Source organism: Drosophila suzukii, chromosome 3 (assembly GCF_043229965.1).
Source record: "Drosophila suzukii chromosome 3, CBGP_Dsuzu_IsoJpt1.0, whole genome shotgun sequence".
In the NCBI taxonomy this organism is placed as follows: Eukaryota; Metazoa; Arthropoda; class Insecta; order Diptera; family Drosophilidae; genus Drosophila; species Drosophila suzukii.
This window is the reverse complement of record NC_092082.1, coordinates 8,909,944-8,923,338: the sequence shown is the minus strand read 5'-3', so window position 1 is coordinate 8,923,338 and position 13,395 is coordinate 8,909,944. Positions and strand designations below refer to the sequence as shown.

Here is a 13,395-nt window from a genome sequence, read left to right as displayed (position 1 = left end):
CATTTGTGCAATGCATCAGCTGTACTATTTATACGCAGATATATCTAAAAGTATATGTATAAACCCGAGGTGTTGGTATAAACAATGTGTGGCAAACACTTGCACTATGCGCATAATCGACCAGCGAAACCTTACATATTTATTTATTGTGCCAAGGCGACTAACTCGCCGGCAAAAGCGAGGAAACTATGGATATATAGAGATACATACTGAGTCACCCTGATGAAAATGGACTTCAAGTGATGGGCTCCGTCTATTTTTCCTATCTCTCTCTCGCTGTTGGAATTTAATTCATTAAATTAAAATTAATGTTTATTTACGCGCCATTTTACAGCATGCCAGCAGGCTGGCCAAAAGTATTGCCAACCGAGCATAAATTAAAATATATTACGAGCAGAAACGGCAACTTCAACTTGTTTAAAATTAGCCACTGCAAAATGCAACAACATCATTATGATCACGATTTTCCCTCGTAATTTAATTAGTTAGCTGAGGCCAGAAATTCGATATTGTTGATGGCTTTGCATCTGACACTTGATTGACAGCATCTGGCGAAAAAAAAACAAAAAATTAATGCCTAATGGAGTCCACAGATTTGTTTAAGCCAAACGGGTTTATTCTGTAAAATGCTGGGAAAATCGTTGTATGCTCAAAAAGCCTGATAAGAGATCTACTAGTAAGTCAATATTTTTAATACACCAGGTACTATAATTAAGCGATTGTGCCGCGGTGATTGGAAAATTAAAAACGTTTTAACAGCGATTTCGCAGAGATAAGATAGTCTCAGTAAAAATAAACTAAAGCGAGCTAAACAAATGTGTAACAAGCGCGGCAACAAAACAAACAAAATTATTACAAAAAACCCCGCGAGGGAGATGGGCATGATAGACCAGACTAGACTATACTAGACCATAGACAGCTGTTTTGTCATTAGAAATGCCAATTGCACGTAATACGTCAAAGGTTTTGTGAAATTATTTTTAATGAAATGTTGTGTCATTAGGCGAAAGAGGGGCGCGTCTGGTCAGCGATTAGCTTTCCCTTTGTTGGCTCTGTTAATTTAGCTGAAAGTCCATTAAACGATATAGTTCTTATGGCCGATGGAACTATTAACGTAATTGTTTATAAGGCACTCGGGGACCTCGGCTTTACACCTTATGGCTTGTGGCCGAAAGGTAGAGGAGCCACATCAATAGCCGTAATTATTATGATGTGTGACATGCAGCCTGCACGGCCGGCAGTCATTATCATTATGTTCAGGGACAGTGAACTGTCCTTGATGATGATGGGGCAACCTGATTTGGCCTCCAGTGAGAAGTTGAGAACAACCAAAGTGTCTCGCTGGGGTTCGGTCTTTAAGCTTAAAGTACATGGATTTTTGAAAAAGTTCTAACGATTTGAGAGCTTTTTTAAAATTTATTGGTAAGCCGGAAAATCTTTATGAATGATATCTACCTACCTAATTTCAGGCTATTATCAATGAATGCCATATTGGATACGAACAAAATTATAGTGTTTCGTATATTAGCCAATAAAAATATTTTTATAGATTTTCCTTGGCTAAAATCTTATAAGGTTACCATTACAGCACATTTACAAGGCTAATAAAATCACCAATAAAAACTTTACAATGGAAAAGTTTTTCGATCTTAAGTTTGAGTCTATTCCATCTTTTATTGCATAAAATTCCAATAGGCAGGGCATCATAATGGAGGCTCCATAAAAGTTTAGGGAACTATTGCATCGGTGGGTTAGTTTTATGGTGGCTTTCCACAAGTGGAGGCGTATCTCTCCACTGCGTAGTTACAGGTTCATCGACTCACAGACAAAAAATTACCAGAAACAGATACGACCTCGAACATATCGTTTGAATCACCATTTACCAGGGAAAACAAGCCAAGCCCTTCAGTTCCCTCAACGCCACTTTGGCCACTTGTCAACGCCATCAAATGGCAAGAGGCAAAGGAGTGAGCTCACTTTATTTTTATTGCATTTTAGCAACGCTTACTTTCGAACAATCAATTCAACTCTTCCTACCCTCTAAATGCCTCACTTTACTTAAGCAAACTGATTTTTATCATCGCTGCCGTCGCGTCGTTTTATGAGCATCATCAAAAACTAATAAAAACTCAATGCGTTCTTTATTTGCAGGCAGACGGCAGTCGGCAAAGTCGTACCAGTACTCTTTTTTTTTAGAGCCCCAAACCCCGGAGAACCGAACCGAAGACCCGAAGAACTGGAGAACTGGAGAACTCTGTGGAACCACAAAGGCAACATGTTGCACATGCACTCGCCAAAAGCAATTTGCATACAAATGTTGCCAACGCACTTCAAAAACTGCACAATCACAGGGGTTTTTTTTAGGGGGGAGGGGGTAGGATGGTGCAGCGGAAAAGGGTAAAAGCCGCTTCATAATTTGATATTAAACATGCACGCGTGTCTCCTTCTCTTTTTCTCTCATGTGTGCAACTTGTAAATTTGCAAATTGCTAAAATGCATGACAGGATGGATAGTGGGGAGACTTTCGGGCAGCTGCGTGAATTTGCATTTACATCAAGGAACCGCAGGACAGGAAAAAGGATCTCAAAAAGTTACCCAAATTCAGTCTCACAAGGAAACTGAATAAAAAAGCGAAGTCTGCTCAATTGACTTTCAATTACAAAACAAACATAATACACTCGGGGAAAATGGCATATCAAAACAGATTTATTTTAAAAAGAGTTTGGTTTTGAAAGGTTCTTAAAATAACAAGTAACTTTGGTCATTCGAGCCGGATTATTAAAGAATTATTATAGGTACTTTTAAAAGCTGACAAATTTTTTTTCGAATGACAATCTTTGTTGCAATTTTTGTGTAACAGAAAATGGATACTTCAAATATTAGTTTTTAATAGAATCTATATTTAAAAGATTTTTCGCAGTGCTCCTTGAAGACAAAAGGCAAGCGCAAATGAATTTCATTTCAATTTTATTTTCAATCTGCTTTTCGTCCGTCATATGATTGACATGGTCGATTGAACAGGCAAACGAGTGAGGGAGTGGAACGATACACATATCGTTTATTTTTGGCAGCAAGTGTTTGCCTTCGGTTTGCAGTTTTGTTAATACTGCACTCGAAAATGCCCGAGACACCTCCTCAGCCGGGCCAAAATCCGAGGGCTCTTGAAAACGAGATCTTCGGCTCTTAATAAGCTGGCGCAAAAAAAAACAAGTACACACTTTTTATATCAGATTTGTACACGCAATTATATGTACTCATATTCGGGGTATATGTGTGCCTATATAAATCATATTTATGAGACATTTCCCCTGGAGGAAATCGAGGAAAAGAAAAAGGGAAAAAGGAAAAACATGTAAATGTTAAACGGGCACGCAATGTGCGAAAGGGATGGCCAGAAAATGCGTCACTCTCCCCATTTTCCTGGCTTTTCCTTAACGAAGTAAAACAATAATCAATAAGTAATACCCGGCCAACAACTGTGGGCGAAAGTCACCCCCGATTTATCCATATTTCCTCCCTCTCTGTCATATGTGTTACAATTTCTCCTGCCTTTTGCCTGGGTAGTTCATAACTTTTCCCTCATGTGTGTCTGTGGTGGTTTTCTTGGTTCTTGGCCAGGACTTCGGGCGTTTGACAGCCATGTTTGTCCTTCGCACATACACACACTCACACACGATTGTAGGCGTCGCCTTGTGACACCCCCAAAAAATACGAAAAAAATTAAGAAAAAAGAAAAGTGTTGTGGAAAAGTGTGCCACAAACTTTTGGCCCAAAAAAAAGTTTGTCTGCTGACACAGATCTGCGTGTGAATGAGTGAGATAAGAAGCATTTGCAAATTTTCCAGACTCTACCCCTTTCATTCACTCTAACCATACACATGAAACAAACTTAAGTAACTCTTGGTAAATTCCGAAATCCTATAGGACAACTATTCTTCTTGAAAACAGCAATTAATCTCAATTTTTAAACTTCAATATTTAAATGTTTTTTAAAATATACAATTAATAACAACGGGCACATTTTTTATATTATTTAAGTGTGGCTTAATTTTTTAAAAATATTTCTTTCCAAAAACGTTGTTTAAAAAATTTGTCGGTTGTTTGTTTGCTGATAAATCACTTTCAATAGGTTTCGTTAAGTGTAAGAAACCTTTTTTGGATTGCCAAAGAGTTACCGAAAAACAAATTTGAAAAATTTGTTTATACTTTGGGTTCGTTTTTAGTTTAGGCCCAGCTGATTTATTGTCATAAATTTCATTGAAATTCATGAGGCTCTTGGATGAACCTCAAAAACCTATAAAAAAAAGCAGGGCGTGGCCTAAATGATGTGTGTGTGTGTGTATTGCTGCGCCTACGCAATGCCCCCAAAAGATTTATTTCAATGGAACGAAGGGAAATTATAATATTTTCCAACTTCTATTATCGAAAGAGATATATAAAAGAAATAAAAAGAAATACAATTCTGTGGGGAGATTATGAAAAGAGCTGTTGATGTATGAATTGTATGGGCCTCTCATAAATCTAGGGGCCCTGTCAAGGTGTCCAATACGTTTTTCTTGGGCGTCTGTGTGTTTGTGCTCAAGTGGCAGTCATAAATTTGAAATTTATGTTCATCTCTCGTTTGGATTTCGTAGTTTTTTTTCCCATTTACCAATTTTCGGTTTTGGTCAAGAGAACCTGCCACAAAGCAAAGTTCTTTCTTCGCTTGTTAATTAAATGCGATTGCATCATCGCATCTTTCAGCTGTCCATCTTCATGTTCACAATCGAGGTTGAAATAATAGTTGTACTCAAAAAAGGTTTCAAAAGAAATGTTGAACAAGGTTTAGGATACCAAATATATTATTATAAATTTATATAAACATCATATTACAACAGTTTTTTTTATAAAGAAAAAATTAAATTAAAAGGCAATTTTTTTTTGTTACACTCCTACATTTTTTAACGTAGCTGTCCGTATCTCTATCCCATTTTTTCCAGCTATGACTGGACAGAAATTGTCGCTAATCGCTGCTCATGTACCTCAAGACATGCCGCATTTGTCTTTGTCTTTATTTTTCGGCTTTGCTGGCTTTGACACATTTTTCTTATGAATTTTCTGTATTTTTCCCCCTCTCACTAATTTTTCGTGGCGTGTTTGTTCTGGCCGCCAAAATTGCTTGTCCAACATTTGTTGGACATGTTTTTTTACTTTGGTTCGGTTTTTTGGGAACATACAAACTACACGCAAGTGCGGAAGATTTTTAGCCAGAGATCCGTTAAACATCAAAATCAACTCTTTCAAGCTCATTAAACAGCCAGGGAAAAAAGGTGGAATAAAGCCAAAAGTTGACCTTCAAAAACGCAACGCAACCAAGCGAAAATGGCAAAAAGAAATAAAAAATAAAAATACATAATACGAAAAATAACAAAAGTCAGAGCTGCTTGGAAACAGGTTGTTGTTTCGCTCTCTCTATTGTTAACATTTTATTACGCTTTTTTCAAGCGGAAAGCAACAAAAGCCCCGAAACTCTTGCATTTTTACGATTATTTACGATCGAAATTCATTTCTCTGGCGATTTTTGACCTTGCAGTTGTTGCACTTAACACGTGCCAGAAATTGATAATGAAAGAGCGCGTTTTTAGGTGTTAATCACACTGCCGAGCTATAAAAAACATGCGAAAAAAGGCAGATAAAGCCAGCTGAAAAAAACAGCCTAAAAAGGCGCCAAAAATACTTCGACGACAAAAAAAACCAATAACTAAAGAAGAAGTTGGTTTAAAAAATCGAACTTTATACACCCTTACGATCCTAACAAAATTATATAACTGAATACTTACTTATAATTTTAGTTACCAAGCTTGTATTAAACTTACAACATTTTTCAAATTTCAAAAACTACTATAGCATAAGATATGTTTATCTAGAGTGTAGAAAAATTTAAAATGTTTACCTTTAAATTCAAAGACAACTATTTTTCAACAACTTAGTGCATCTAAAACCTAAGATCGAAAATGTATCTTTAAGATAGTTTTGAACTTCTGATAGAAAGATACATTCCCCATATACTCTATACGGGAAGTATGTATTCTGATCATAAATGGACGTTTGCCGAGATGACGAAGAGTTTGCCTATTGTAGATCTTTATTTGCCATAGCTTTTGTTGCTTTTGTTGTGGGCACTTCAAAGTCGTGTGCGAGTTGTTCTTGTTGTTGTTGTTGGATATAGCTTGTTTACTTTTACGGTAAATACGAAAAACAACAACAACGACAACGAGGACTACAAAAAAGCGCGAGCTCGTCGCGCGTATCTAGATAAATATCTGTGAAAATACACTTGAGGCCAAGCTACTGTACATACGCACGGCGACTGCGACGCCGGCAGCGACGCCTACTGCGAAAGGCATAGGCACAGTGGGCACCATGAAAATAGTTCTCATCTAAGAAGTTTCTTTATACAATCGTTTTTGCATACGAATTTTTGATTTTGCTCAGTAATAGTTCTGGAAAACCAATTAAAAAAAACAATGGTACAAACGCTTTCTGTTGAAGTCCTTAAAAGAATTTCAAAACTAACCCGTTTTTGTGTTACTGTACTATAAAATTTTTTTATATACAGACATTTTTTTACTGAAGTATTGTTAATTTATTTTCCACCCTAAAAATTGGAAGAGCAAATATACCAAACCCTGTTACTATTTATTTTACGATTCTCTGCATCTAAGTCTCAAATTCTTGTGAAAGCTCTCAGTAATCTGCCCTTTGCTGTTATTTTTGTTGCTGGTTCTCCAGCGAAGGCAACGACCAACAAAAACAACAAGAAAGCAGCAACAACAAGCGATGACGACGCCAAGCAAAAACAATCGTAACAGATCATCGAACTCCGTGGCTTTGTTGTTGTTGCTGGCTGGCTGCCGTTGGCCTTGAAATGCCCCTTAAAATACACATTTTTTTCCGGTGTAAGCCTTTTTTGGCTCAAAAACTTTTTAATTGTTTCATTAATTAAAAGACGTTTTTTTTTTCTATTAACTTATTTTTCTTCGTTTTTTTTGCCTTTTTGGTGATATTAATTGAGTTGAAAACGCGTGCGGCGCCCACGCAGCAAGCAGCGACGTCGACGTCGGCAGAGCGGCTTTCACCGCTGCTTGCGTCATGTTGGGCTACAAAGCGACAGGGCCACAAAGCAACAGAAATATGCATTCGGTGCCTTGGTGTGTGTGTGTGCAATGCAGCCGCCACAAGTGGCAATTCACCACTGCGGAAAACCACCACCCACCTAAGAAACCCACCACGGCAGCGACGTCGACAGCGACCAACCACGAAACCGCGTGCTTTTCTGTTTTCAGTTTGCTGTTTTAGTCGCCAAGCGATTTTCAAAAACGAAGGTTGTAAAGCGCGGACGAATCGCAATCGATTTTCGCTCTCTAAAAAAAAAAACGGGTATAAAAATACGAAATTTAACAGTACAACTTTCCTTAAATTTTTAAAACCCTCTGTTGATTTATTAAAAACAACCATAATAAACCATGTTTTTTGTGGCATTTCTAACAGTAAAACCCATCAGTTTATAAAAACGAAAAAACTGGAATTACTTGATCGGTCAGATACAGTCGTTTATGTGTGTGTGTGCTGCACTTGTAGCGCTGCTTACGTGCACAAGTGAACGTCGACGCGTTTTCTAATCTGGCGATTATCGATTGATAGCGATAAGCCGCAGTCGGCGTCGACGCGGGCAGCGACTGCAACACTCACACCAAGGCAAAAAACATACAAATACACTTTAAAAAAAACACATACCAACCTAGCTGCGCGCGACTTTAGCAGAAGTTTCTGCGCGCGTTTAAAGTCGCGCGATCAAAAACCTACGCTCTGCCGCCGTCGACGTCGCTGTCAGCCGTCTCTGCCGCAGTCGCAGTCGCTGCCCTCTGCCTGCGTCGGCGTCGGCGTCGAACATCGTCGCATTTCGAGTTATTTTCTGCGCGACTTCGCTGCGTTTTTTTCATTTGGTTTCGGAGCCTCCAAAGTCGCGCATCAAACGCTCGCAAACCGCTTCGTGTTTTCGCATTCTCGTGACTTGTCAAAAAATTCGTAAAAATAAAAAAGCCTACAAAGTGTTGAAGAAGAATAAAAGAAAAAAATAAATGTACAGAAATAACTAACGGAAAATTAAGCATAAATAAACGTTAAACAATTTTGGCATTTAAAAGTAAAAACAAAACCGACAACTATAAAAAACACATTGAGTATTGCTAGAAATGAGTTTGGAACAAATTAAAATTGAACTAAGAACAAACCGAAAGTTAAACCCAAATACAAATATGTTTGAAAAAATATATAAAATATCAACGGAAACTCGACTAAATTCAACGCTAAATAAATTTAAAAAAAATAAGGGGTTACAAATTTCAAAATTTAAAAATGATATCAACGAAATGCGGATAAAAAACGAAAAACAAATTTTTAAACATGTAAAAAAAAAATACTAAAGGAGGTTTTCTTTGAAAACAACAGAAAATAAACTTCCTTCCTAATAACAAAAGTATAAATAATATGCATAATATGGCACCATTCTTTTGTTTAAAGAAAAAGCCTTCTAAGTTTATTGGCATCCTGTTCAGCTAGAAAAAATATCATATTTGCTTTACTTCCTTTTATAAAAAGTGGAAATAAACAACTAGACTAAATTAGTTAAAGAAACTAGAGAACTTAAAGCGGAAGAGCTTTCCTTCATATACAAATTACCTCTTAAAAGCCCAAGTAATCCCAAGTAAACACACTTTTATACTTTGCATAGATTTCCTGGAAATTACCCAAAACTTTCCACAAAAATCATATTTTGCATAAAGAAGCTATTATATTTTTAACTAGTAATAAAACCCCAACACACACAATTCCAGATTATTAATAATGATTTGAAAATTATTTAAATTCAATCAAACAAAAAGTTGATCCAGCAAAAAAACACCGAACCCTCGAAAAAACAACACTGAAAAAGCTGCCAAGCGAGAAACGACGGAGGACCACACCATATATAACCATATATAACCGTCGTCGTCATCATCATCAAGCTAGAAATTCCCCCAGCACAAATCCCATGAAGAGAATCCCATCAGCAGAATAACAACAACTGAAATACTACAGAAAAAAGAGTTGGAATTTTTGTAAGCTGGTATGTGAGTCGTTGTTCGCCTCTTTACGGTTCGAGTTTTGTGAAAAAGAAAAAGGGAAACGCTCCGAGATATTTTTTACCTGGTTTTTGCCATCAGCGAGGTATAGAGTTCCTACGTTCATTATAAACTCGTAGGAACTTCATACCGTGCTCTTGGAAGACCAAAAAACAACGAAGTAAATGCAAAAATCCCAAAAAGTAAGGCGAAGACAAACAAAAAGTGCGTTTTAAAACGATGAGAAAACGCTGGAGAAACGAAAAGGAAGTTGCAAACGATGGGAAAGTAAGAGTTACTATTAATGATCATGATTATGTTGAGCAGAATTCAGTAGTGATGTTTACCCAAATGTATTATAATAATTAAATGGAAGACCCCAATCGAAAGTTCCTTACCAAAGTGCAGGTTTTCGAAGTAGAGAAATTACACTTTTGTTTGGTTGGTAAGAAAACTAATATTTATTTTATAACATTATCATCATCAATTAATTTACTTCAAACATATAAAAGTTATTTGGAGAAATATTTATTTTATAACATAATTTACTTTACACTTCTAAAAGTTAAGTAGAAGTTAGAAGTTCCAGGACGTCTTTAAAATATTAATATATTGACTAGAATTAAAATAATTACTTGAAAATTTCTAAGCTTTCAGTATAAGTTCATTTAAAGTATTCACAATTTCTTGGTAACTTAAGTTAAAGATTTTTAAGCTGAATAAGGTTTTTACTCATGAGAAGTGCGGCTAAAAACGCCAAAGAAACGCGCGCAAACCGCTAGCGACTTTTGCACTACTTGTAAAGTATCTTTGAGAAAAAGACCCAAAGAAATCTACAAAATTAAAAAGTAAGGTTACACTTAAAAATGAAATTCAAAAATTCAAAAGCATTGGAAGCTGTTAAGGGCACTAAAACACTGCCAGCGATAAGATATGGAAAAGCGATTTCGAATGACTAATACCAAGTAAAGGGCGATTGAGGTGCGGCTGATCCGAGACACTTGAAAGTACTTGTCATAAATTAACAAGCATTATTTCTAATTTCAATTAATTTCCAAGTATAGATAACGATGGATTTGCTGTCACGCTCTACATATGGGTATACCCCTCTCTTTCACCGGCTAAATTATTTCCACTTTGGATTTGCTAATTGCTAAAGTTGTCTCCCGGCTAATGGAAATTGTTTGTTGTTGATTGGTTAGTACGGGGAGAATTGCTTGATTGCAATTTGAGAGGTGAATGAAGGAAAAGATTGCAGCTGCATTAGTAAAGGTTAGATAAGGTTGCAAAAACCATTAAAATCGGATGGGAATAATCTAAAAACCTCTAAAAAAAATATGCACTTCCTGTGCAATTTTGCTGAAAGAATTTTTAAACCCTCAAAAAAAAAAGAAATTTATAAAGACCATTTACAAAAATCATTTAACACGATATGACTGGGAAAAAAAGAAGATATGACTGACCAAACTGAACCAAACTGATAGGAGAAATGCATGCCATTTTTATTGTACTTTTTTTTTCGCTATGCCCGATAAGCAGAGAAATAAAAAATAATATTGCCAGCACACACAATTTGCAATGACACACCAAAGGCCACAATGATAATTTTATCAACTCAAAAAAGCGAAAAAAAAATGTGGAGGAGGGAAAATAAAATAAAATATATATATATTTGCTTTATCGTGCAAAATGGGAATGAAACGAGCAAACGGTTTCCTTGTTGCTTTCGCAATTTTCGCAGCATATTTGCCACTGTCAGTTGGCCAAAAGGATGTCGACCGGGCCAACAAAAATAATAATAACAGCAACAACATTGCACTGCTGATTTCAACGCTTTAAATTCCTTCACTTCTGCACTGCTGTTGCAGCAGTTAATTTAATTTCAGCTCATAAATCAAAACTGTGCCGCGCAAAATGCTTGCTTTTGACGCGCCGTTTTTGTCGCCAGACTACCGACATCGCTGGACATTGGACAGTGGACACTGGCCATTGGACAACTGGAACGGACATGTAGGACGGGACAGCAGCTGGAGGACCAGGAGGCGGAGGAACTGTAGTTGGCCAACGGAAGGAGGTGGCCCCCGGGCCAAGTCCACTTCACAGCCGCCTGATGTTTGACAAACATCTCCGATTGGAGCCGCAATTGCCAGGGGAATAATAATGGGACAATTTTCAAGCTAGCCAAGGAAAAGTTAATAAAATAATAGCTCTAGTCAATTAACAGAAAAATAGCAAAACAGTTTACTATTAAATACATTTAGTTCTGACATTTGAATGTAAAAAAACAACTTCTTAAATTATTTGTCTTGATTAAAAATCGATGTATTCCTAAAATATATAGCCTTAAAATGTAATAATAATATATAAATATTTTAGGAACTGTTTACTTTGTTTATATATGTAAAATTTAAAATTTATATATTTAAAAAAGTTTTAAAATAAGAAGAATATGGTACTTATAAGTAGAACCCTAATCTTTACTAAGTTTTATTTGATACAAATATGTATATTGTAGATATTAAGTATAAATACTTTTTTGTAAAACCAATTTTTTAAATAAATACTATATATATCTGAACATATATCCCTTGTTTCTCTTATTTCATTATTGGAATTTTGATATTTTCAAATATTGACTGAATGTAAAGTTAATGGATTTTGATTAACCTCCAACAGAAGCTAAGCTTTACTCTCTGATTCACTGGCCAAACAACTGGCTTTGGCTTTATCGCAGGTCAGTCTCCGTCTCTAGCCTCCCGAACTCCCTACAATCCCCTACTTATATCTCTCGGACGGCCCTTCCCAGTTAACCAAGCCCCTTCAGCCGCAGACCCATTCCCATTTCCATTCGAGGGGGCACTCAAAAGCGTGACAGTAAATAGTAAACTAAATGACAAGTACTCACAATAGTTAGATAGATAGCCCGGGATAGTTGGATAGTTGGGACCAGAGCAGAGATGGGCGACACAGATATATGTGCTGGCAGAAATACTGAAAAAACGTAGTGAAATACGTGGAGAAAAAATAGAAACTGGGTGTGTACTTATGCCAAAATGTTAGCCCTATAAGCAATGAAGCTCGTTAAATGCCAATCGCATTGACACGACCCAAGCGGCTGACTAAGTCGGGGATAAAACACGTATAGCAACTACTCCAGTAATCCGCCGGACAGGTCAGATCCATCTATTGGAAAAGTGGCTAGTGAATTCATTATAACCTGGTCTAGGTATACATTTCTTAATCTTTAGATCTTAATTTAAATGGGTTTCTATTTTTGGTTTGTGACTACAAAATGAATTTTAACTTATTCTCTGGGATTATTGTAGTGAAATCATTGATATTACGATGTCGGTGAAAATAAAATAAAAGAAAGAAAAATGTAGTAAGCATTTTAACAATAGTTAAAGCGTTAACGGACTCTTTATAATCTTACATCTATTGTTCTTCCCCTAAAAATGATCATACAGCTTGTAAAACAAAGCTACTATTTTATTTCTATAACAACAACGGATAAAAAAATTTCCTGGTGTGAGATATGTCAATAAATTGTTTTCAATCAATCGTTTATCATTATAGACCTTATAGACCTTATAGACTTTCCTTATATGCTTTCTATGGAAAATAAAATGTGTTTAAAAGATTAATAAATGAGGGTTGAATGTCTTTTTTCTTGAATATGTCCGAGATATATATATATTAAAAGAGATTTATTTAATATATATGAAGCTTATGGAATAAAAATTTCAGATTAGTATAATTTTCACATGTTAGATATTTATTGTATAATTTTTAGGTCAAATATTTATATATTTCAAATAAAAATTCCTTACCTTTGGTTTAGTTTTAGTGCCAAATTTGTATTCATTTCACACAAAAATCTACCATTTAATGTACTACTCTCTAAGCGAATTTATCGTATCGTTCAGTTTAAGTTGTCCGATTCGAGTGGCGATTCCCCTGCACCCCCGCCCAGAAAAAAGAGCTTTGTTTGACGGCCCAACCCAGTTTTCAGAGCGGGCACAGTGAGGCACGGCTAAGGCTGACCCATATCGGCGCAAAATATGCTAATTATCTGGGGGGCGAACACTGGGCCGCCATAGATATACGACTATCTCTAGTCAGTCTGTCAACCAGTTGAAGCACTCCACATCGCCGGCGGTCAAGGCTGGGCTAATGGGCCAAAAGGTTCGGGCCCGCAGTTCCCATTTTATTCCGATATTCCAGTCTGTGGAGGTGGCTATAATCATCCAGCC

The 13,395-nt window shown here is 36.4% G+C and overlaps 1 long non-coding RNA gene across 1 annotated transcript in view; it reads left to right on the top strand.

Annotated features, from left to right (window-relative positions):
* The window catches only part of LOC108012258 (uncharacterized), a 30,350-nt gene extending 26,319 nt beyond the window's left edge, over window positions 1-4,031 (top strand). Inside the window, exon 3 of the long non-coding RNA XR_005014247.3 lies at window positions 2,152-4,031. This is a non-coding gene — a long non-coding RNA (uncharacterized lncRNA). The remainder of the gene's footprint in view (window positions 1-2,151) is intronic.
* Window positions 4,032-13,395: the final 9,364 nt, after the last annotated feature.